The following is a 26,430-nucleotide window of genomic DNA, read 5'->3' on the forward strand; positions in this document are numbered from 1 at the left end:
CAAAGTCAACCCCGAACGGGTAAAATCCCACTTTATAACCAAATGACCAAAATGCCCCCAAGACCCTCGGGAACTGAACCAAACACTCAAACAGCCTATATTCGACGTTCCGAAACTAATGGAACCGACGAAAATCCCAAAGGATGAAATTAGCCCCCAAAGATGCCTAAAGTCAACCTAACACTTAAAGGTTACCCAACTTAGCAAATACCGACAACAAGCAAAAGGGCGGTTTCACAAGGGCAAAATATGAAGAAATATGAAAGCAATCAAAGAGACCTAACGGGTCGTTACATTATCCACTACTAAAACACATGTTCGTCCTCGAACATCAAAGACAAGAAAAGAGAAAAGACGTACCTGGGGCATAAAAAAGATGAGGGTACTCGCCCTCATATCCAACTCGGTCTCCCAAGTATCCTCCTCCACCGGATGACCTCTCCACTGAACCTTCACAGAAGCAATTTCTTTGGATCTCATCTTGCGAATCTGACGGTCCAAAATAGACAAATCCTGATCAAGCATCACTGAATCCCATGTAATCACATCAGAACCGTCCGAAACATACTTCTTGAGCCTAGAAACATGGAACACCGTATAAACACTCGACAAACCAGGAGGTAGTGCTAACTCATACGCAACATCTCCAACTCTTTGAATAATCTCAAAAGGACCATGTAACGAGGACTCAACTTCAATTTCATTCCAAACCTCATCACACCCTTCATGAGTGAAACTTTAAGCAAGACCGGATCACCCACCATAAACACTAAATCATGGACTCTCCGGTCCGTCTAACTCTTTTGCCGAGTCTGAACGATGAGAAGCTTCGCCTGGATAACCTTCACTTTGTCCAACGAATCTCTAAGCAAGTCCATACCCCAGGGCATCACCTCAAAAGAATCAAACCGACGGGAGATCGACATTTTTTACCATACAAGGCCTCAAACGGGGCCATCCCAATGCTCGAATGATAACTGTTATTATAAGCAAACTTAGCCAAAGGTAAGAATTGGTCCTAATGACCACCAAAATCAATCACGCATGCTCTCAACATATCCTCCACGACCTAGATCGTACGCTCAGACTGACCATCAGTCTGGGATGAAATGTTATGCTCAACTCAAGCGACGTACCCAACTCTTTTTGCAAATACTTCTAGAAGTAAGAGGTGAACTAAGTCCCTCTATCAGAAATAATGGAAATGGGCACTCCATGCAAACGAAGGATCTCACAAATTTAGATCTTAGGTAGCTTCTCTGAAGCATAAGTCGTCTGAACATGAATGAAATGAGCTTTACTTAGTCAAACGATGCACAATTACCCAAACGGAGTCAAACTTACCCAAAGTCCGTGGCAACCCTACCACAAGGTCCATGGCAATCCTTTCCCATTTTCACTCAGGAATGGGCATCCTCTGATAAATCCCACTAGGTTTTTGATGTTCATACTTCACTTGTTGACAATTCAAACACTTAGACACAAAATTAACAATATCTCTCTTTATGCTACACCACCAACAATGTTGTTTTAGATCTCGATACATCTTCATAGCATTAGGGTGAATAGAATACCTTGAGCTGTGGGCCTCCTCCATAATTAAGTAGTCAAATCACCAGTCTGAGGCACACACACACACTCATTCTTTAATCCTCAAAACCCCTTCTTCATCAAGCTTTGCTTCACGAGCCTTCCCCTTCAACCATTTATCACGAATTTTGCACAACTTTGGATTATCAAATTGCTAAGCTTGAATCTTCTCCAACAAAGAGGAACGCGCCTTTACATAAGCAAGAACCCTTCCAGGTTCAGAAATATCAAGCCTAACCAAGGAATTTGCCAAACTCTAAACCTCTCTAGCCAAAAGTCTCTCCCCAATCGGGTGACAACCAAGACTACCCATACTCACTAATTTCCGACTCAAGGCATCCGCATCCATATTGGCCTTGTCCGAATGATAAAGGATAGACATATCATAATCCTTGAGTAACTTTAACCATCTTCGCTGCCTCATGTTCAAATCCTTTTGGTTGAATATATGCTGAAGACTCTTATGATCAGTGAAAACCTCGCAATGCACACCATAGAGATAGTGCCTCCAAATCTTCAGAGCAAACACCACCGCCGCTAACTCCAAGTCATGAACAAGGTAGTTCTTCTCGTGCACCTTCAATTGCCTGGAATCACAAGCTATGACCTTCCCTTTTGGCATAAGGACACAACCAAGACCCAACATCAAAGCATCACAATACACGGTAAAACCCTCTTCCTTCACGAGAAGAGTCAAAATGGGAGCTGAAGTCAACAAGGCTTTGAGCTTTCTGAAGCTCACCTCACACTCATCCAACCACTGAAAAGGAACATCCTTTTGGGTCAATTTGGTAAGAGGAGATGCTATAGTAGAAAATTTCTCAACGAATCATCGATAGTAAATAGCCAAACCAACAAAGCTCCGAACCTCTGAAACTGTAGTAGGTCTGCCCCAATCACGAACAACCTCAATCTTCTGTGGGTCAACCATGATACCATCCTTGGACACCACGTGCCCCAAAAACACCGTAGAACGAAGCCAAAAATCACACTTGGAGAACTTAGCATAAAGCCTCTTCTCTCTCAAAGTCTCAAGAACAATCCTCAAATGACTCTTGTGCTTCTCCCTACTCCTAGAGTAGATCAAAATATCATCGATGAATACAATCACAAAGGAGTCCAAATACGGTCGAAAAACTTCATTCATCAACTCCACAAACGCTGCAGGGACATTAATTAACCCAAAGGACATGACCAAAAAATCATAATGACTATAGCGAGTACGAAATATTGTCTAGGGAATATCCTCTGTTCGGATCTTAAGCTGATGATATGCGAATCTCAAGTCAATCTTGAAAAAGACTGACGCTCCTTAAAGCTGGTCAAACAGGTCATCAATCCTGGGAATGGGATACTTGTTCTTGATGGTGACCTTGTTCAACTGCCTATAATCAATGCATATCCTCATGGATCCGTCCTTCTTCTTCACAAACAATATTGGCGCACCCCACGAGAATACACTAGGACGAATAAACCATTTGCTAAACAAATCTTGCAACTGTTCTTTCAATTCCTTCAACTCTACAGGAGCCATCCGATAAGGGGGAATAGAAATGGATCTGGTGCCCGAGTCGACCTCAATATGGAAATCAATATTCCGGTCCGGAGGAATACCAGGAAGATCAATAGGGAACACCACAGGAAACTCCCTTACAATCGGTACCGACTCAAAAGAAGGAGTCTCGGCACTGGTATCACGAATATAAGCAAGATAAGCTAGACACCCTTTCTTAACCATCCGACGCGCCTTAAGAAATGACACTATCCACTTAGGCGCATGACTAACCGTACCCTTCCACTCTAACCTAGGAATCCCAGGCATGGCTAAAGTAACCGTCTTGGCATGACAATCCACGAGAGCATGGTAGGGGATAACCAACTTATGCCCAGAATCACATCAAAATCGGTCATATCTAGAATCATCAAATCAACCCAAGTCTCATAACCCATCATAGTGACTACATAGGATCGGTACACCCGATCCACCACTACGGGCTCTCCCACCAAAGTAGAAACATAAAGAGAAACATCAAGAGTCTCACACACCATATCTAGACCTGATGCAATTAAGTAGACACATATGAATAAGTAGGGTCAAATAAGGCAATAACTGACCAGTGATAAGAAAAAATAGTACCTTTAATCACAGAATCCGAGGCCTCTGCATCTGTCTACCCGGAAATGCATAAAACTGGGCTCCACCACCACTAAACTGTGAACCCCCACGACCACCTCGATGGTTAGTCTAAGTGCCACCTCTACTCGAATGAGAAGTCCCTCTACCACTCTGGGAACCACCTCTCGATGGCTGACTAGCTGGCCTCGAAGTAGAAATGTGAGAACTGGGGTGCGAACCACCCTATCGAGCTATGGGGCAATATCTGGCATGGTGCCCAACCTAAACACACTCATAACATCCACCACGGGCTGCTGGCTGAGGAGAAGAATCGGAATAACTATCACGACCACCTGACGGAGGATATGACAATTGAGAGCTCTGTCCCAGACTATATCTACCACTACGACCCGAAGTACCACCCTTTGACGGTTGAATAGCTGCCTGGCCGGGCCGATTGAACTGAGGATGATGGCCTCTACTATGGTGGTCACGACCTCTAGAGAAGGAACCTCTAAAACCTCCGAAAGAACGAGGCCTCTTCACAGACCTATCCCCAAACTTCTGGCACCTAAAGGTCTCCGTACCCCGCGCAGCATCAATCACAACCTGAAAGTCCTTGCCTGAAGAGGCAACAAACATAGCAACAACTTTGAGATGATATGATAACCTTCGAATGAACTTGCGGATCCTCTCCGCCTCATTAGGTAGAATAGTCAAAGCATGATAGACCCCGAGGAGATTCCGAAGGAGAAACATGTTCAGGCGGATGAGGTTGAACCTGCCCACTCACCAACTGGATTCATTGCTACTCCTATTCATGACGGTTGCATACGTGACTTCATTAGGCTCACAAATAATCTCTCTCACCAACTTCTTGAACAATTCAACTGCATCTTTGACCTTATTTTCGACAAATAATCCCATAATTAGGGTTGTAAAAGTTACAACATCAAATGAAATGTCATTCTTCAAGTGAATGGCTAACACGGAAAATGCACAATCAGCGCAACGCATTAGGCAACAACTATTAATGACGACACTCAAAATGAATCCATTAATAGGGATACCAAATTTCTGCATTTCTCGAAAAAAAAAAATGACATTAGAGTAATGCTTCATAGTAGCATAGTCTTAAATAATTTAGAGAAGTCGACAACAGAAGGAAGAGGCTGCATCCTAACCATTTGATGAAAGAGAGTCGCACCTGCATCTAAACACTTGACGTTCTCAATCTTTGTATTTAACCCAAGTTTAGCATTTACTGAAATGGATTATTACTATGGGTTGAAGAAAAAGCTCTAATTGTAATTGGTGAACAAGAATGAGAAATAGAAAAGAAAGAGATAAATGGAGTACCATTGCAAAAGTAACACAGAGAAATCCTCTTCATCTTCAATTGATAAGCAATCTCTTGTAGTGATTTTTTTTTTCTTCAGAATTACTCCTCTTTAGTGAACTGCTGGAAGAATTCTGAGCAGATGTCAAAAGTGGTGTTCGATTTTGGTGGGCCCTAATTTCCACATTTTATTCAATTGTAGTGTTTTATTGTACTCCCTCCCTCCATTTTTACTTGTCTAAAAATACATTTTTACTTATTCAATTTGAAAATATTAAGAAATAGTTTATTATTTTATACTTGTTTTACTTTTATTATTCCCTTTGTTTCAATTTATATGACATTATTTAATTATGCACAGAGTTTTTAAAAAAAAAGACTTTTGAAATTTGTGGTACAAAACAAGCGTTAAATATATGTGGTTAAATTATTTCTATATATAGAAAGATGACATTATTTTTGGGATAGACTGAAAAGAAAAGTGTGTCACATATTGGGACAACGGGAGTAAAGGAATTATTAGTGGCTACATAACTTTTAAAGTATGTTTGATTGATTTCAATCATTAGATCACATAGTAATAATTAGAGGTGATATAATAAAATTATTATTTTATTTATACCTACTTAGGGGTATGTCAAGTCAATACAAGATAAGCAAAAATTTATAGAGGAGTAGTCTTTCATTTCGCACGAAAATTGTCAGCTTGATTTTGTATATGTTGCCCAGTTTTGATCGAATAGTTTGGAGTAAATATCTCAAAAGATCACTCAACTTTGAGCAATTATGTAGCAAAGTCATTGAACTTTGCTACATATCAATAAGGCCTAATACATAAACAGGCCATCAAATTTGGCTTCAGCTGGCAAGTATGCCCTCCAACTTTGGGTGTGCACAAGTAGGCTGTAGGCATCTCAACTTATATAAAGTTGAACACGCAAACACAAATGTTGACGTGGCACATAAATTTTCGAGGTGTACTTTATAAAAGTTGAGGTGTCTAGATGATCATTTTGTAAGTTAGAATGTTCAGCTGACAAAATGGAGACAAGTTGAGGTGCCTACTTGTACACACCCAAAGTTGGAGGGCATACTTGTCAGCCGAGGTCAAGTTTGAGGGCCTGTTTGGGTATTATACGTATAAATAAAATCACTCAACTTCAGTCTTTTCTCTCATAAAATCATTCAACTAGATGTGTCATCAAAAACAATCTGACATAACAATATTAATTAATTTTTTATACCATGTAGACATGGACCCCACAATAAAATAAAATAAAATAAATCCATATCTTAATATGCCCACACCCACCCGCCAAACCTTCATCTAAAACTCATTTTCTCTCCTGACGATGAAAATATGGTACTCAATCAGATATACCTTAACTGTGTTCTACTGAAGCAAGACACTGAATCCATGTTACAAATTAAAGAAGCTTTGGTACGCAATGGTGCTCCTATTATGTCATATACTTTGCTACGGTTATGTCAAGCACCTATTATGACAGCCTAGTACGCAATATTATTTAGAAATTGTCTTATGTTTTGCTTATCTGGTATTGGAAGGAAATTGGGGAAGTAATTATTTTGATTTACAATCAAAGTCTGAAATTATATTGTCGAAGTGATTATTTTGATCCAAGTTCTGACAATATTCATGTAGCATCTCACTAAAAATATATATGGACTTGTTGAACTTAATTTTAAAGAAACAAGGAGAGGAAGCGCAGATAAAAGCAAATGTCTCATAAACGACAGTGAGTCTTAAGCAAGCATGCAGACAATAAATATCTTCGTTTACGAACTACCAAAGCTTAACAGGGATTAATTTGTAACATGGATTCAATGTCTTGCTTCAGTAGAACACAGTTAAGGTATACCTGATTGAGTTGGTGTATTTTCATCGTATGGAGAGAAAATGGGTTTTAGATCAAGGGTTGGTGGGTGAATGTTGGTGCATTAAGATATGGTTCTATTTATTTTATTTTATTATAGGGTCTACGTGGCATAAAAAAATTAATTAATATTGGCATGTCATATTTTTTTTATGACACATCTAGTTGAGTGATTTTATGAGAGAAAATACTAAAATTAAGTGATTTTATTGAGTGATTTTATGAGAGAAAATACTAAAATTAAGTGATTTTATTGATATGTAGCAAAGTTCAATGACTTTGCTACATAATTTCTCAAAGTTGTGTGACCTTTTGAGATACTTACTCAATAGTTTGATAGACTACAAATTCAATTTTGTTAGATCAAGTCAACCGAGATGTCACAATTTAATCCACTTAGACTTGGACAGATTACTAAAAATAGACCCTGATTAATTACTTTCCTATCCTATATTAGTTATCGATATTACAAAAAATATTTGTTTCAAAATATTTATTATTTGAACAAGAATTGTAAATGAAAATCGTTGAGAAAATTTGACAACATAACTAGCGGAGTTTATACACTTCTATATAAGATCGATACATATTTATAGATGTTTATATATATATGATAGATGTTAAGAAAAATTAATTTAGATATTTCAAAAAGAATTACTCAAAACCTCGTCTATATTCATTCTACTGAAACCTGGTTAATGGTCTTTAATACATTTATGTGATTGAATGCCTACCCTTAATTAGCCATTATTTTGTGACAATTCCTAACGTTTAGCAGCCATGAATTTCAGCAATTAAAGGTTTGAATAGTAATTTTCTTCCAAAATTAATACAATTCTTCAATGCCAATTATCAGAACATCACCTATGGGTCATCCGACTACTATATAATCTCAACTTATTTTCTTTTGGCTGAGAGAAAATGAACTTAAGCTCTTTCCCCATATTCTATTAATGTGCTGAGTTTTTTTCCCTATAAAATCTTTGTTAGATTTTGACTTTTAGTTTTGTACTAAAAGAGCTTGTTGAATCTTGGGGGATACAGTCATACCAGGTGAAATATCCTTAAGGAAAGTGTCTTAATTGACATGCCTCAAGTTATGAGATTGTTCGAGAATTCCCTATAATATTCGTGATCGAGTATTTTCTGTAAGATTTCCAATAATCATAAGGATATTTTCACTTTGTTCTTATGGAAAATACCAATTATGAACGGTACAACATTTCTACCTACGCTTATGTTTTTGTGTGACATAATATCAAGAGTAAAGTTTTGGCTTATACCATGTGATGAGGATTTGAGGTACATGTATTGAAGTAATTTTTTATTAATCCATTTTAACGGACAATGACCTATCAGATATAATAGTTACCGTTATGGTTGAGGAAGTTAAAAAGTGAGTGTTTATATTTTTTGACCTTACAAATCTGAGATTTTTGTGGTAACAAATTACATTTGAAGACCTTGGTGTATTGTAATTTTTTGTGGAAGTACTTTATGATCAAAAAATAATATTTGCATAGCTCTTGGTCCTTTGGTATGATTGAGTTTTCTTCATATAATAACTCTGTGGCCTAATTTGACTTTGATGGTTTAGTTGATTGAACTTTTGACTGATAGTTGACGCACCTTTCAGGGAGTTTAGAGGTTGTGATGCACAATATCAGAGACAATATTTCAACCCCATACTGTTATGTATTGCCGTCAATAATAAATCTTTTAATGGAAATTGTAATCGTTTTGTGTGGGGCGCTAAGCCATCATATATTCATCAATATAGAATAAGATTCGGAGAAATGGTAATCTCGCTAAGTAAAAATAAGTTTGACTAGGCGGATGATGTAATGGTTGTGGTCATTTCTCAAGCGAATCTTGTGGCTAATGTGAGACATTGGATGTTAGATGACTTTAGTGCTACTAAGTATCTTTGTGCTTAATAAATAATTTTGTGTTCTACACCCAAGTTGAAAAAAAAGAATGATTTATTTATGTCGATGATGCAAGAATTACTCAAGCTCTTGGAAAGGAAAAAGCTCTTACTAAACTTACTTTTGGGGAAACAATTATTGGCATTAGCTGGGGTAATTTATGTTTCTAATATTTGAGCATATTTGGTTCTTGTGGAATTATTAGATAGATTTGGATGAAAGTTTTTATTTGAGTATGATAAGGTTGCATCAAGCAAAATAATATTTTTATGAGCAACTGATATTGTAATCATGATTTATTTATACTTAGTATTTTTAAATAAATGATGAAAATGTTAGTATTTATATATATTTTTCTCTCACTTATATGTGTCATATCAAGTACATTTTCTATTTTTTTTTTAGAGATCACTTAGTAATATTGATTCGTTTCATTATTTATAAAAATGGTACTTTCTGAAATATTAGTTGATGATGACATAATGTAGTTATTAGTTGAATATAATATTTTGGGTTAAGTTATATTATTATTTGTTATTTATCGGATGAGAAAGTAGTAATACTCCTTATGAGTTTTGAAAATATTGCTCCCCTATCTTAATTTTTTTTGAAAATGTGGGGGTTATGGTGTCTTATTCCCCTATTTTAGAGTTTTTGAAAATGTGGGGGTTAGGCTGTGTTACTAAAGTTATGTTGAGAGAATTTTTAAAGGTGATAATATTTCACTTGGTCTTGTTATTCAAAATATTTTTGAAAATAAAGGTTTGGAAAAAAGCTGTTGATAATGAGATCAATTCTAATTTTAAAAAATAATTATTTGAGAGGTACCATGAATCAGGATATTAAATGGATTTTCTGTGGTATTATAGAAATAAAATGATGATGACTGGATCTATGATTCGGATGAGGAAAAAAATTCACTATAAATTATGTGTTCACCTTTTGTGGGGGTGAAAAACAAAGCATAATTACTACATAGTATTCGATGATGATATCTGAATTAAGACTTTGGAGTTGGTAGATTATGAGGCTGAGTGGTTAAGAAACTACTTAGCGAGTATTCAAATTGTAACAAAATCAACATTGTTTCTGTCGACATATTGTGAAAAGAGCAGCTGTTGTGAGATGTGATAATTTTTAAAATTATGTGAAGTCTGACGTGAATTTGGCCGATTCACAAGACTAAAAGAAACATCGAGGGGAATGAGACTTTTGTCATTTGAGAAGATTAACAATGATGGTAACCCAACCTATGTGATTGGAGATCCTATGAATTAGGTTCATATGGGTGATAACAAGTCATTAGTTGATCAAAAGTGCTCTATCAAATTATGTCTCTTCCTATGGTGTGTGAATATAGTGTAGTTTTGCAAGGGAAAGTGAGGCTGAGTTATAAACTCTTAGTTCATTACCATGTCCTTTATAGGTGGTGGTGTATTGCTCTGCAGAATACACTTGATGGGTGGACCTATATGAGTGTGGAGTGGTGCCGCTTCTATGAAATTGTGATGGATTTCTAGAGCACTCATGAATATCAGGACACGAGCATGGCTTCTTAGTGCAAAACCGCGATAACGACAAAGATTGTGCGAGTATAATATGATAAAATAAGACGCTGAGCTTACAAAAGAATTCTTGGTTCATAGAAGTTTTAAACTTCACCATTTGTTCTATAAGTTTAACTAGTGAATTTAGCCGCGCATCGCGCGGTATTAAAACCTCCTTAAATCTATAATACTATTAAATTTCAGTTATCTAAATATTAAAATGATCACAAAGTATAGTTTCTGAAACTTAAAGTAAGTTATCATGAGTTTGTCTTTCAAAAGATAAACTTTAAAAAAGTGTGAAATCAATGTGTATTTTGGATGCGAAAAACAATGGCCAATAAATTACATGTTCATTCACATTTCAAGGGAATGAAAAGTGCAAAGACCAGAACCCCATGATTACTCATATGATTTCGCGATGTCAATCGTCGATCCCTTTATGATTTGCCTCAAAATTACCAACCAATTCTGTTGTTTTGCATTTCATTATTTTGTACTTTATTCTGTTTTTAATATAGTCTATAATGATGGTTAACTTTCACGGTTCTCAAACTATAAGTTGATATCGAGCAGAATATACATTCAGCTACACTGTAATAGAAGTCCATATACTAAAAGTAAGAAAGATTTATTATAAGAAATACCATGTCAATACTTCCATCATTTTAAGTTTTCGTTGTACTGAAACAACCTCTTGTGGAATTGCAGGGTAAGGTTGTGAAAAATAAACCCTTTTATGGTCTGACCCTTCCCCAATATCGCGCATAACCAAGGTTTAGTGCACTGAGCTGACCTATATATATATATATATATATATATATATATATATATATATATATATATATATATATATATATAGGTATATATAGGGTATAATCAAGCAGATAAAAATAATAAGAAGATGAAAAAGTTAAATAGAGGGGTAATATAGTGTGAGATTCTGATCACTGTGGATGATCTTAATAGTTAATTGTTTGTTACCTGGACTTTCACCTTATTGGTGAGAAGTTGATTCTCTTGTAATTCCCTCACTTATTTTTCTTTCGTCTCTCCCTTATATTTACATAAAAATAAAAAAAGATTTTTATCTTTGTCAAGAACCAAAAAAAGAAAAGAAAAAGAAAAAGAAAAGATAAGATGTAAATTAAAACATAGAAACAAGGAATAACTACATATAGTTTTCGTTTGCTAAATAAACTATTAAAGAACCTAAATTAGTAGAGAAATCAAGTAAAGCTAATGCAAAAAGGATTTTATTGGTTTCTCAGAACAAATCTAATCAATAAATTATCATTGTAAAAGAAATTAAAATAAATTCATACAGTAGAATAAAATTATGAATTCAGAGACTGTTCAAAATTACCTTAGATGAAATGCATTCAACATTGAGGTAGATGGTACCAAGCGTACCAAGCTCCTCGATGAAAATGGCATAGCATGAATCACCAAAATTTCAAATATTGAGTAAGAAATTGTGGGACGTAAGAGTGTAAACTTTTCAACAAAAACATTGACAAACTTTTGCCCGTAAAGTAATGGTTCCATTTGATTTTTTTGTGAAAATAACACAGAAATAAGGTCAAAGATATATTCACTAACACATGAATATCATAAAACAAATTGTTACTGTGAAAAGTAAAAAAGAAAAATGGTACAATGGACCTCATCATGCTGGAGAATTTCCTAATGCACGTTGAAGCTAAAATGGATGATCATAAATCACAATTCACATATGAATAGCTCGGTAGTATGAGAGAAAGGTTGGTTCTTGTCCTTTTATCTCATATCTTTAGCATATTAATACACATTAATAAAAAATTAATTAAAGGGAAGCGAGAAGACCCATAACGTTTCTTTATCTCCTACCCTTTGCTATGGGTGTCAAGTGGGCCGGGTCGGGCCGGACCATTTAAATGTGGGCCACAAGGGGCCGGGCTGGGGGCTGGGCTTGGAGAGGGAAAGGGTGTCCGATCCAGCTCACCTCGGATAGGGGCTACACGTCGGGCTAACCGGGCCCGTTAGTGGGCCGGGCTGGGTTTTAGTTAGTGGGCCGGGCCGGGTTTTAGTTAGTGGGCCGAGCCGGATTTTAATTATTTTAAAAAAAAATTCTAATGCTAAAATTTATTAAGTTTAATACTTTAAAATCTAGTTGTTGTCAACTTTATTTTAACCTTCAAGTTCCTTAAATTATACTTTGGCCCTATTTTCAAACTATAAATACCATTCATTCTTCTCCATATTATCTCACAATTCCCTACTCTCATCTTTCTCTAAATTTCCTACTCATCTAAATGGGAACTAAATGGGAACAATGCACATGAGTTTTGATACTAAACCAAAGTTCTTAATTTAATTATCTCATCTGATCCTAAGTCCTAATGTCATGTGCAGATTGTCACGTCTCCATCATCGGTGGAGACATTTCAATATGCTAAAAAATATTTAATTATTATTATATATAAAATATTTGAAACTAATAAGATTATATTAATATATTATTATATATATAACTAATAGTTTATATTATTATATAGTATACTGTATTACCTATTGAAATATTTTTGAACTTGTGTAAGCCAACAGCAAGATAGTAACTTAAAAGGGGTATTTGATTTATTTCACGCATCAGCAATTTCAGAGGTAAATTATTTTTCATTTAGTAGCAATTAAATATTAACGAATTCGATTCCTCTTCATTTTTATTGTCTCCATTTTTCTCAAGTTCTTACTTGAATAAGAGACACATTACATGAGTTAAAATTAATGGTTAAGTTTTAATTAACTAAAGTAATATTCTAACTATGGTTTGAATAATTAATAAATATTTCATATATTTGCTTTCAAAATTTTAAGAATCCCACAATTATAGCTACAACTATTTTATTGGGATACAATGTTTTTAAAATACTTATTATTAGTAATAAATGTAATACTTATCTTTTTTTTTTAATTTGAAGTGGGCCGGGCCGGTGCCCCGGTGGGCCATCACCCGGGCTTATGGTGGGCCGGGCTGGTGGGCTGTCCACCTTGTCCGGCCCAGCCCCCTAATAAAACCCACCTAGCCCAACCCCTTACACCTATTAGTGGGCTTGGGCCGGGCCGGTGGTAGGTCGGGTTTACCGGGCCGGGTTCGGGCTGGCCCGGCCCACTTGACACCCTTAGGCCTTTGCACATTACTATACACACTAATAAAAAATTAGTTAAACATAATGTTTAGGGAATTTAATAGAGATTATAATCTTTGATTAGCTCTCGCATTACAAAGACTAAAGACAATAATTTCACATTCCAAATTATGAATACCACATCAATATATATTAAATTCACAAACAATAAAGTGTGAAATTTAAGAAGAGTAATTAAAAGGAATTAAGAAAGGAGAAGACACGATTGAAATACTTGAAAGCTGATGGTGGCTTTTCAATTCCCCACTACTATATACATTATTTAATAATTAATACAATAACTTATACATAATGAATTAATTATATGGTTGGTACAAAATTTAATGAAACTTAATAATCAAAAATGGAGAAAAGGGCCTCACAACTTCCTTCATATTATAGTTAATGTTTTCTTTACGGATGAATGATTAGCTTTCTTTACGGATAAATGAGCATTTAATTGCAATAACTACTCTTTTTATGCTTGTATTGAATTAGGGATTTTCTCCAATGAATATATTAGATTTTTTTAATAAAACAAAATGAGGTAAAAGCTCAAAAAATTGACAAAAAAGATAAATAGCAATGGTGACCATAGAAAGGTGTCACATCACCTTGTCTATGCCTAGCTTTATATTATATATAGATTGTAACACCCTGCACTTTTAAACTAGGCTATATTCATGATTCTAGACTTTGAAAACCAAATAAAGAATGTGGTAATTGAAAATTTCTCTTCAGTTGTCAGATGGGGATTTACACCCCAGAATACGGACCGTATTTCAGCATACGTCCCGTATTTCAAATCGTAATTTGGCATCTAAATCACTGTGCATTTTGGAATTTGACTTGGGGAATATATATTGTTAAATATGGATCGTATTTTGAAATACGGACCGTATTTTGAAATACGGCCCGTATTTGGGATGGAGGTGCTACAGTTTTTCTGTCCTGTTGAACATGATTAATTACGGTCCAGGTTTATGGACGGTAATTCAAAATACAGATTGTATTTTGGTCCGTATTTCCCTCTTCACACCAGAAACTATAAATACCTGGTTTCAGTTTTAATTTTTATTTTCACAAGTTTCTAAACCCTAGAATGAAGGTATTCTTCTCCCAACAATCCAAAACATCAAGGTAAGTCAATCCAAGCCCCTCCAAATCAATCCTAACATGTGTTCTCATAATCTAACAATGAAATCATTGTTCTTAACATAGGATTTTCAAGAAAACCCATTTAAAGGACTCAAGACTTAAACCTTGGAATTCTTCTTCCAAATTCAGATTTTTATTTCAAGCTTGGAGCATTACTAGGTATGTAGGGTTGCTATCTACATGTGGGAACATCATTGTTCTTCCCCACGCTTCTTCTTTCATAAAGTATGAAGATTTACGAAAACTAGGGTTTTTAACCATGTTCATGATAAGCCTAGGTCCATTCCCCATGTTATATTATGTATTAAATTGTTATAAATTCTTCATCGTGTTCTTGATACATCATTATGATTATTGAGAAGCTGTCCGTAATCCATGAAAACCCATACCTTGCATTCCATGGGTTCTTACATGCAAGTTTATGAACTATTATGATATTTTCAAGAAAAGCTATATATGTTTTATAAGTTCATACAAGAATAATACGAATGATATCCATGTACATGCAAGTTATGATTCATGAAAAGCCATGGGCAGCAAGTGCCACTTATTTTCCATGTTCATGTTTTTGGGAGTTGCATTAATTACCGAGAAGGCTTCAAGCAGCCTGAAACTACGTAGCCACCGTAGGATGAGGATCGCTCCACCCATAGTTAGGATGATCTCTCATAATGACTGGATCTTTTCATAATATTATTAAATCTCATGTCCCTGGCAAGGTATGAGCGTTCTGCTGGTAGGACGCAAGTATCAGACCATGTTGTCGATTATATTTACTACTCTCCCTACTCACGATACTTTACACATGTTATAAATGTATATGTACTCATGTTCATGATCACGTTTCAGTTTAGTCTCTATTATGATATTTCCATGTCCCATGTTATTTCATTCAGTTGTTTTACTTACCAGTACATTCAATGTACTGACGTCTCCTTTTATTGCCTGGGGGGGGGGGGGGGGGGGGGCTGCATTTCACGATGTAGGTACTGGTTTATAGGACGCCATATCTGCTCAGTAGGATTCGCTCGTATCAGCTTATTGGTGAGCCCCATCTCATTTGAGGTTTTAGTCAGTTATCTTTATTTTATTAGTTATGCATTTAAAGGTATGCTAGGGGCCTTGTCCCAGCAAGTACGTTTTCCAGTCAAGACTCATGATTAGAGGTTTCATAGACTAGTCAGTTTAGTTATGTTAGACATGCAAGGTGTTTAGCCATCTTTGGCTCAACTCATGTTATTTCCGCATTCATGTTATAACGAGTATTTTATTAATTTTTACGACTTCACGTGTGTTCTTAAAAGCCCATCACATTCTCACGTTATATTTCCGCTCATGTCATGCCTCATGATGATTCAGCAAGCTATGTGGTTCGCTCGATCACATGCAGTAAGGCACTGAGTGCCGTGTTTTGCCCAGGCCATGGCTCGAGGCGTGACAAATCTTATTTTATCTAGGTCTGGTTCATAGTCTACGAGACACCAGATTCGCCACATTGTACTTATATATGGAAAATCCAGCAAAATTTCTTATTTCATTCTATTTCTTAATTCCTTTTGAAGTAGTGGGGGGATTGTTGAGAAAAATTAATTTACATATTTCAAAAAGTCATTCTACTGAAACCTGGTTAATGGTCTTTAATACATTTATTGTGATTGAATGCCTACCCTTAACTAGCCATTATTTTTTGACAATTCCTAACGTGTAGCAGTCATGAATTTCAGCCATTAAAGATTTGAATTTGTCTTCTACAATTACTACAATTCTTCAATGCCAATTATCAGAACGTTACCTATGGGTCTTCCTACTACTATATAATCTCAACTAATTTTCTTTTGGCTGAAAGAAGATGAACTTAAGTTCTTTCCCCATATTCTATCTTTTTTTTTTTGCACGGATTACCCTTCATTTGGGGTGGTCTTTAATTTTTGTCCTTCAAATTGGTCATCTTTAAGTTTTACCCCTCGTTTAACACCCCGAGGTTGTGGGTTCGAACCCCAGCTCAGGTGTAAAAAAAAAAAAAAATTCGCAAGGCAGAATTTTGCAAATCTGCCCAGCGGCCGCACAGGTAGAAATTCTGCCTGTGCCATGCAAATTCTGCCTGAAGGGCAAAATTTAAAGACCAGCATTTTGAGGGGTAAAAATTAAAGACCACCCCTAGCGAAGGGCAATCTTGCAAATTGCCCATAGTCTATTAGTGTGGTGAGTTTTCTTTCTTATAAAATCTTTGTTAGATTCTGGCTCTTAGTTTTGTACTAGAAGAGCTTCTGAATCCTGGGGGATACACTCATACCGGGTGAAATATCCTTAAGGACAGTGTCTTAATTGACACACCTCAAGCTATGAGATTGTTCGAGAATTCCCTACAATATTCGTGATTGAGTATTTTCCGTAAGATTTTTAACATTAGATACACTGCTTATATGAGTGGACAAATACAATAAACTAATATATAAGACTGTACATAATGCAAAATTTATTGGCTGTGCAATGTAAACTAAATATTATGATTATAAGAGCGTAATATGTTGTGTTGTGTCGTATATTACTTTATACTAATTTCTAAAATAAAATCATTTAATGAGAGGTGATTTTTGTTGTTTTGCTCAAGGACAAAATGATTACTCACACTTGAAAAGTATACACTTTTATGAACCTAACTTTTGACTTAAGATGTTCCACTCTTACATTCATGCTTATACGAATTGAATGAAATGATACTTTGTGACCTCATTTGAATTAAAAAAACCAGTAGTTGGCACTAATGGTAACTGTAGTTGGGCACTAATGGTAACTTTTTGCTTTCTCCTTTCTCAATTTACTCAGTACAATTTGAATTTTTCTAGTCAAATTTCTCTATTTTAATCATGAAACCGGACATACAATCTTTAATTTTTTTTAAAATAATTTATATATTTCAAAATCACATAAAAAATATATAAATCGTAATAGTTAACAATTTAAATATTTGAAGAGCATAATAAAATAGTAGGGTAAAAAAATTTCTTGCCTGACTCGAGAATTTGGAACGCTATCATATAAATTGAGAGAAGAGTACTAGTTGGCACTTGGCACACTAATGAAATAACATCAAACCTTCTAGATTGCCCCAAAAATAGTAGAGTATATAATAAAATGGATCATAGAAAGTAGTAGTAATACCAATAGTGAATTGTCCAGATAAAACTGGCCTCGCTTGTGATATCTGCCGTATCATCCTTGATTTCGGTCTCTACATTCTCAAAGGAGGTATTCCATTCTCTATTTTCTTAATATTATTTCATTTCTCTCAATTTCGCTATCACTTTTTCTTCTGCCAAACTTTTTATTTTGTTTTTATACGTTAGATATGTCTTACGTGTTGCTTGATCTTTCCTGAGTTTTCCTTTTTTCATTTTCTCATCGTGATATATATTTTCTTGTCCCAATTTATGTGGCCTAGTGGTCAAATAGCATTTGTTTGACTTCGATTGTTAAATATTTTAACTTATCAATTATTATGGCTTGCACAAGGGTGTGACCTAGTGGTCAATGAAATGGGCTGAACACCATAAAATGTCTCAGGTTCAATTCCCAGTAAAGATAATACACTAGGTGATCTTCCCATCTGTTTTAGCCTTAGTGAACAGAATTACCTGGTACCTGTTGTTGGTGGGAGGTGGCAGGTATCCGATACGCTCAAATATAGTAACCCAACTAGGTTGGGATCAAATCTCAAAGGGAATATGGTGTGAAAAGGTTACTAAAGTCGTAGAGTATTTTCTTGCGTTCTAGTTTCGTATTTCGTTGAGTTTGTAGAAAGTCGGTTGTTTATTAACTAATTCCTTTGGATTGTAATGTATGGTAAAAGAAATCAAGGTTGTGTCCCCATTTAGATAAAATGTATGCTATGTTGAATATTGATCATGATATACTTCTAATGGATCATTATAAGAATGTACTTAACCTCTAGTTGAATCCCTAATGTTTCCCATCAGTTAAAAATTATTTCTCTTTATAATTTCCCAAATATAAAAGAGTGTGTGAAGAACGGTTAATTCATGCCAGGTAAATTCCTCTTATTCCTAAGTGAATTTATTAAACAAGGGTTAACGCCTTGAGTTGTTGTTATTTATTCCTACCAAACCCTACTCACTTTCCCAAGTTAAGCAATGTTTATGGCTTTAATCGATGTTTGCAACCATCAATAATGAATGAAGAACAAAGAATAAATAAACCCTAACACTCCATTATGCGTATATCAATCCCAATTACAAAACACCCATCCTGGGGTTCACAACCTTAGTAGAGAAATTAGCTACTCATAGTGGAAGAAGAACAATAAGAGATAACAGAAATCATAATGCCTACTTTTGATTGATTGAAATTGAAAGAAAGTAATTGCAATTGTTTGTTCTCCAAAAAGCTCCAAAAACTATGAGTATTCAATGCTAGGAAATCTATATATAATAGAAAGTTAGGCATATATAAGGTGATGTGGTACTTCTTTATGGCCACCAGTCACATTTATCTTTTTTCTCATTTTTTTAACATTTTTCTCTATTTTCCCCTTATTTTGTAATTAAAGGATTAACAATATTCTACCCTATTTATTGAGTTTCATTAAATGTTGAACAATCATATTCATTCATTGTGTATAAATTACTATATTAATTATGACATTATGGTTTACAATAAACTGTGGTAATGGTAGGATTAGCTTAACTAATAACGCAAAATCAAAAACTAAAATAAAATAGAGTTGTGTATGAGATGGATTTCTGGAGTACTGCATTTTTAATATCTTTTAGTTTGCTTCAAAAAAGTAATGGCTCTTTATCTTCTCTTATTTATTTAGTTTATATAGGTTACTTAGGTGAAGAAGCTTATCATTTACCCTTCTTTATTGTGTTACTTATTGCACATTAATTTTGAATTTTAATAGTAACAAGTAGTAGAGGATATATAAAGGAGAAACCAACATTCACATACTTCCGGAAGATCTTTCCGAGTCTCCAGATTTGCAAATATCTTTTTGGTTCTTTTTCTTCTTCATTCTGTTTCCAGATTCCTTTGCTCTTCTTTGTTAATTGATTTGGTTAAATCAAAATAAAAATAGTGTTAGAAACTGTTGCAAAAATTATTGCAAAAATTATAATAAAGAATCGTAAGAGAGAAATCCAGCGCTTTGGAAAACGGGTGAGTACTACTTGATAAATATGACCCAATTCCTTTTTTGTTATCAGTGGTGTCTTTATGCATGTGTTCTGTGTAAGAAAATGCAGTTGCTAACTTAATTTTTCGTTCTTTTTCTTAAAAATGCTTTACTTTAGGCTTAGGTCATTATTTGTTAAAACATATGCATGTGATGTTACAGTTATGTATTCTGATGAGTATTTGAATATTAAGGACATGTCAAAGGATATAACCATAAGCAGTGGAGAGAATCTAAACATTACTTAGAATAGGCATTATTTTATTCACTCATCTAACGATGAGACAATTATAGTAGTGCGACCAAATAAATTATGGATGAAACTCCGTGTGCTCAAAATGATATAAACAAATAAGAAAGCCAAGTAAGAAGGATATTACATGGTGTCAAATATTGTGCTTCGTATTCACGGTAAAACTTCCAAAAAAAAATAATGGAAAGATATAGAAGATTTTGTTGGCACTCTGAATTGTGTATCGAACAAAATTGAGTTATCTTTTTTTTTTTTTTTTGGGGGGGGGGGGGGGGGTGTCAAGTGTGTGAACAAACCAAACAAAAGCAAGAATTTGAATGACAATTCTTTTACATGTTCCCTTTTCTCTTTATTTTTGTTCCTATGTTAGTTTTTCTTTTTACCCATTTATAATGTAACATGCTATTTCATTTATAGAAACTTTGTAAAAGAGAATATTTTTGCGCGGTCATATTCATTAGTAATAGTCTAAAACTGTCAATTGATAATAAATAAAACCCTACAAGGAACTATTTATAAGGTCTCAAAAAATATAAATTTACATAATTGCAAAAAGACCCCTGACGGCAGTAATTACGGTCTGTATAATGAGTTACGGACAGTATACAGTTATACGGTTGGACTTTTTCAAGTCTTCAGTGAATATTCACGATCATATTATACGGCCCGTATTTGTTTATACAGTCCGTAATACTTGGCCGTATTTCTTCGTCTTTAGAACTTGACTTTCTGCCTCACTTGATATATGCTAAATTACGTGTTGAAATACAGCCCGTATCACGAGATACGGTCCGTAAAAGTTGTCTGTATTTTATCATCTTTCTTCTTCAACATTCTGTTTCCACCTCTTCTTATTTACGACCAGAAGTACGGTCCGTATAAGATTATACAGCCCGTAAAACTTCATAATCAGTGCTGAATTATGCAATTTCAGTGCTTTTGTCCTTTAACTCCTCAATTACCTACAAAACAATAAAAACACATCAAAACGACACATACTTGCTTAAAAACAAGTAAAACATCTCGTAAAAAGGTATTAGATGTGACATAATTTCACGGCACATCGATATCCCGTAGAATTAGTGGCCCATACACCACAGTTATCAAAAATAAAATTATTGTGGCTATAGTACTTTTTATGTTGTTTTCGAATATGTAAATTTTATTTTAAAAAACTCATTCCATGTCCAAATTCATAGTCAAATTAAAAGATTGATTCGCGAAATCCGAACGGTGACACATAAATGGGACGGGGGGAGTATTCTGGTTTCATGTCTAGAAAGTTTGCTTTACTATTTGTGATTAAAGCTTCTTGCAGAAGGTTCCTACAGAAAATGTTTGCAAAAAGTTTTTTACAGAACCAATTAGGACGCATTTTACAGAGGAAAATGTTTCCCTAGAAAAAAAAAAGTGTTATTCTATGCAATTATTTTATCTGGACTCGGGAGAAACAAAGTTTCGAGATCATTTTTCTAGTGTTTGGTTGAGAATGATGGTATGATAATTGCACTGTAGAGGATATCGAACGAAGACACTTTCTATTATTAAAGTTTTATCACAACATAAAGTATTCGTTGAGGCAAAGTGATATGGAGGAAGAGTTTGGATATTTGTAAGAGAAATTTAATTTTGTTCAGAGTTGATGGAAGTTTAGTTTCTCTTTTGGTGAAAGAATGTTAATAGGAAAATACATTTTCTACACACTAAGGTAATTAAACACCGTAATGTGATTTCTTCAAGGAAACATTTTCAGCCACACCAATCGAATTCTAATTTAATGTTCAGTATTTGAATCAGTGTCATCCTTTGTACGCACTGTACAGTTCTATCACGATTGTTTTTTATCGTCTGTGTTATGACGTGTATGTTGAGATTTGTCTATTGAAGCGGAAATATAAGCTTTCATTTTATTTGTTATCCCAAACTATGTTGTTCGGACTCTTTATTTTCGGTGCCACACCAGTGTCGATACGAAGGGGTGTGGATGTGGGATCTGTACCGGATTTGTTCAACCGCTTTTGGGTACTTTGACCAAAATCGACAGAGAAATTCGGTACAGATATAATGATTATTCTAATCAAAACAAAAGTTAAGGTGAAAATTGGAGAAAACGAAATAACTTGTATATAGAAATTTCTATGTCAATCCTTTTCCTTTTATCTCCTATCCTTATGAGATTCTCCTCTCGATCAATATTTTTTTCTCTGAATACCTGGTATAATGTCTCATAATTTAGAGATACAACTCTATTTTTAGATATTTGAATTATTTTTAGCCAAATTCCTGCACCTGTATCAGTACCTAGTTCCGTACCCCAAAATCTTAAAATTTAGATCATGAAGGATCTGACTTCTAGATCCGTACCCGTATCGGACACTCGCACCCGAGTCCGAGCAACATAGATCCCAAATGGTTAAAGCCAAGTTACAGCCAATGTACTGAATTTTGCAGCTGCCAATATACAAATAAAATGAAGGGCTTTTTTCATTTTTGGCCCATCGATTGAAATTAATTATGGGCATAGCCAAAACATATACAAAGCCGACACACTTATTATGTATATTATATGTATATTTATGTATACAATATGTATATTTGCTGGCTGTTATTCTTTTGAGCGGTTTAAAAATATAATTATCCCAAAATATAATGTTCTCTTCTCCGTTGTTTTAACATCTTTAACTAATTTCCCCCATGTTTCTATGAATCAGATATTTCAATAGACGGGATATGGTGCTGTGTGCTCTTATGGGTGGTTCCTCAATCTTCCTCATCTAAAGTAAGTTGGCAGAATTTGAAAGAGCGCCTTCTATCAGTTTGCCCATCGTGCTCTGCAACATTCTTTTTGAACCAACCGTCCCCACGTGCTATTTCTTCTCCTGTTTACCTATTGATATTTTGTAGCTCAGACCGAAGAGGATTATTACATGGTAGTGACAAATCTTTGTTATTATTATTATTATTATTATTATTATTATTATTATTATTATTATTATTTATTTATTTATTTAGTTCTCTCTTCTAATGCTATTGCATAATGCTGCTAGATGTTACCCAAGTTCTCTCCGAGCTTGAGCTTACCATCCAAAGGGTGAAGTGACACAAACTCCGGATGGCCATGCAGTGGACCTTTTCTTTATAACAGACAACTTGTAAGTATATAGCTAGTGCATTTCTGTTAGAATATTGAGTTATAGGGTTCAGAGGCGGATCCAGGATTTGAAGTTTCCGGGTGCCATGCGTCATTCAATCAATTTGGGCTTCCGATCAGATTATTCGTCTTTTCGGGCTTTGATTCGGGCTATTCGTCTTTTCCGATGAAACATTTATTTATAGCAATATACAGAAGAGAAAAACATAAAACTTCCAATAATATTACGAATATCATAAATATCCATCATTCATTTACAATTGTCCTCGACAAGGTTTCATCTTCTGAAAATGATCAATGATGACATCATTACTTACATTTGTAAATATGTCACACTCTATGTAACAAACTAAACAATCATTCAAATATTGTTCACCAATGCTATTCCGCACTTCATTTTGGATCCGCTTCATGGATGAGAATCCTCTCTCCATAGTTGCGGTAGCAACAGGTAAGATCAGAGTTAATTTCACAAGTAAATAAGTATCCACACGATTTGCCTCAACCAATGCTTTTGCCAAATCACGAATTCCTTGCAAGTTGGAGAACTTGGGATTACCACTTCGCATATGAAATATGAAAGTATCGAGTTGGTAACTCAAATCTCTAATCTGTACTTCATGAAGAGGGTTTGTTTATTTGATGAGAATTAAGAAGAGAGGGTTTGTTTCTTTGATGAGAATTGAGAAGAGAGAGTTTTTTTTTTTTTTTTAATGAGAAGGAAGAGAGGGAAACTTATGTTTTCAACTTTAAGAAATTAAAAAGTCAAAGATTAAAAAATTAAATTAAGTCAACAACAATTATAGAAATAAGAAAAGAGAATATAAAGTTAATGGGAAATTGGGAATTGTTTTGTACTCACTGCCCAATCACATTGCTGACTGCAAGGTAAAAATAAAAATAAAGTGTAGCGTGCAGCTGCTAGGATTCAATCCTGCGACCAGACAGAAGAAAACAGAGCCCTTCGCCACTGGCACCAGCGGGTCATTTCATAGTGAGGGTGCCACTTTAAATATTTGTATATAGTTTCTGTATATATACATATCTATATATATATACATAGGGTTTCGGGCGAAGCTTGCGGGTGGCGTGGCACTCTCACGACCCTTAATGGATCCGCCTCTGATAGGGTTGTAATAAACTACTTCTTGTTATCACAGTTTAGAATTGGCTAGTTGTTTCCCCTCAAAAGAGAGCAACAATTGAATTTGTACGCGGTTTAAAGGATATGTGAACAGGCTTGTTAGCAAGATAAAACGGATAATCAAAAAGTAAAGAATAACGTGTAAAATTAAGAGAAGATAGCCTGTATAACGAGTGCAAATGACTAGTCCGAGTGGGAGAAGGATTTATCTCCTTGGTTGGACTAAAAATAAACTAAAAGTGACAGAGCTTTATTGATATCAGGCCTTTGCTATGATATTTTTTCGACTGGTAATTACTAACTTAAAGAGATGGAGATGCCCTCTAATAAGGTTGTTACATCTATATTTGTAATGTTAGTGTCCTACACTAACTAAATGACTCAAGCTTCAACGTAGGCAAATGGCTTCGGAAATATCGGTCACGTCTATTGAGGGCGTAATTCTCGGAGATAAATCAGCAAAAGGATAAACTCTCAGATTCAGACTTATCTTCTCGGACTCCCTTTGGTGGGCTCGGTTTGTTCCCTCCGACTTCTCAGACCGATCTTCGCTAATCACTCCGTACGACCCTTCATCGAACCGAGGTCAACTTACGGGTTCACACAGTACACAGATAGTCCCTCCATTTTTCGGAGTAAAGAAATGGAGCCGGGAAATGGATTGAAAAGGCGATGCTCTAGCCAAGACTGTGCTTTATTTTTGATCGAGCAGTTGACTGACCTGAGTCCGGGTCTAATTAATGTTGTGTTGTTATATTTTCTTTGGGAACGTGTACTGTCAGAATCCTTTGGCCTTTCACATTCCCACTTTAACGTTACTAGAGACCCTTTCAAATACAACCTCCTCATTATATAAGGCCATGCACTTATCAGCTCTTCACATATTTTGAAAACATTGACTTTTGATGCTTATTTGCCTTTCATACCCTTGTTTATGATGTTTTCTTCTCCATTATAGTTGCCCGAGGCTGCCCTGCCTTCAAATTCTCCTCCACCATCTCCAACTGGACCTTTGGATACGAAAGAACTTGAGTTTCAAGCTGCTAAAATCATCCCGGCTGGATTCAAATATGAGGATGATTGCAAAGTTGGCCATCATTATGACCATGTGAGGCATTTTGAATCTTTTGTTGTTGATGCCACAATTCCCAGGGTGAGGAGAGAGTGCCATTTAAATGACGACGTTGAGATTTCCCCTGTTAGGCAGGGTGTGCGGATTAACCACCACATCCCAGGTTATTCTCTCATATACACTTACCCATTTGCCATCGGGTTTAAACTTCCTATCCCTCAGGTGATCGAAGACCTGTGCCGCAGTTATCGAATTTGCGTTGGGAAAATTGCTCCTTAGATATGGCAGCTTGTTTATTGCATTCAGTTTTTGGCCGATATGGCCGGAGTCCCATTCACCTTAGACTATTTAATCCATATTTATATTCCTCGGGTCATTTGCGGGGGTATTGTCCATCTGCTCTCTCGGGGCCCTCGGGGTCTGATCAACCTCAAGGATGACTTTGACCGAGGATGGTTGCATCGATTCATTATGATGAGAATGACCTAATTGCAACCAGAGGCGGAGCCAGGATCAGAAGCGTGTGGGTTCGGGGTTCTAATTCTTTAAAGTTACTGGGTTCTTAATTAATTATTTGTACATATTTGACAAAATTTTTAATATAAATATATGGTTCGGACAAAAGCTAGTGGGTTCGGAACCCATACCCAAAGGGCTGTATCCGCCCCCGATTGCAACGTGCCAACCCTACTCCTTTACCAGAGGCGTGGAATTCTGAACTGATCACCGTCGAACCCGAACTCATACCCGGGATCTTTGAATGGGTAGCCACCGTGTTTGGTGCTGCTGAACACATAAGTCGTTCTTGGAAATATGTGGGTCAGATTGGATGGAGGGGGCAAGAATCATGGTAAATCCCACCCTTTGTTACCATAA

General features: G+C 35.5%; 1 pseudogene; it reads left to right on the plus strand.

Annotated features, from left to right (window-relative positions):
* Positions 1-5,056: 5,056 nt before the first annotated feature.
* Positions 5,057-26,430, plus strand: part of LOC132607673 (ACT domain-containing protein ACR9-like) — a 37,657-nt pseudogene continuing 16,283 nt past the window's right edge.

This window comes from Lycium barbarum, chromosome 8 (genome assembly GCF_019175385.1).
Source record: "Lycium barbarum isolate Lr01 chromosome 8, ASM1917538v2, whole genome shotgun sequence".
Classification (NCBI taxonomy): Eukaryota; Viridiplantae; Streptophyta; class Magnoliopsida; order Solanales; family Solanaceae; genus Lycium; species Lycium barbarum.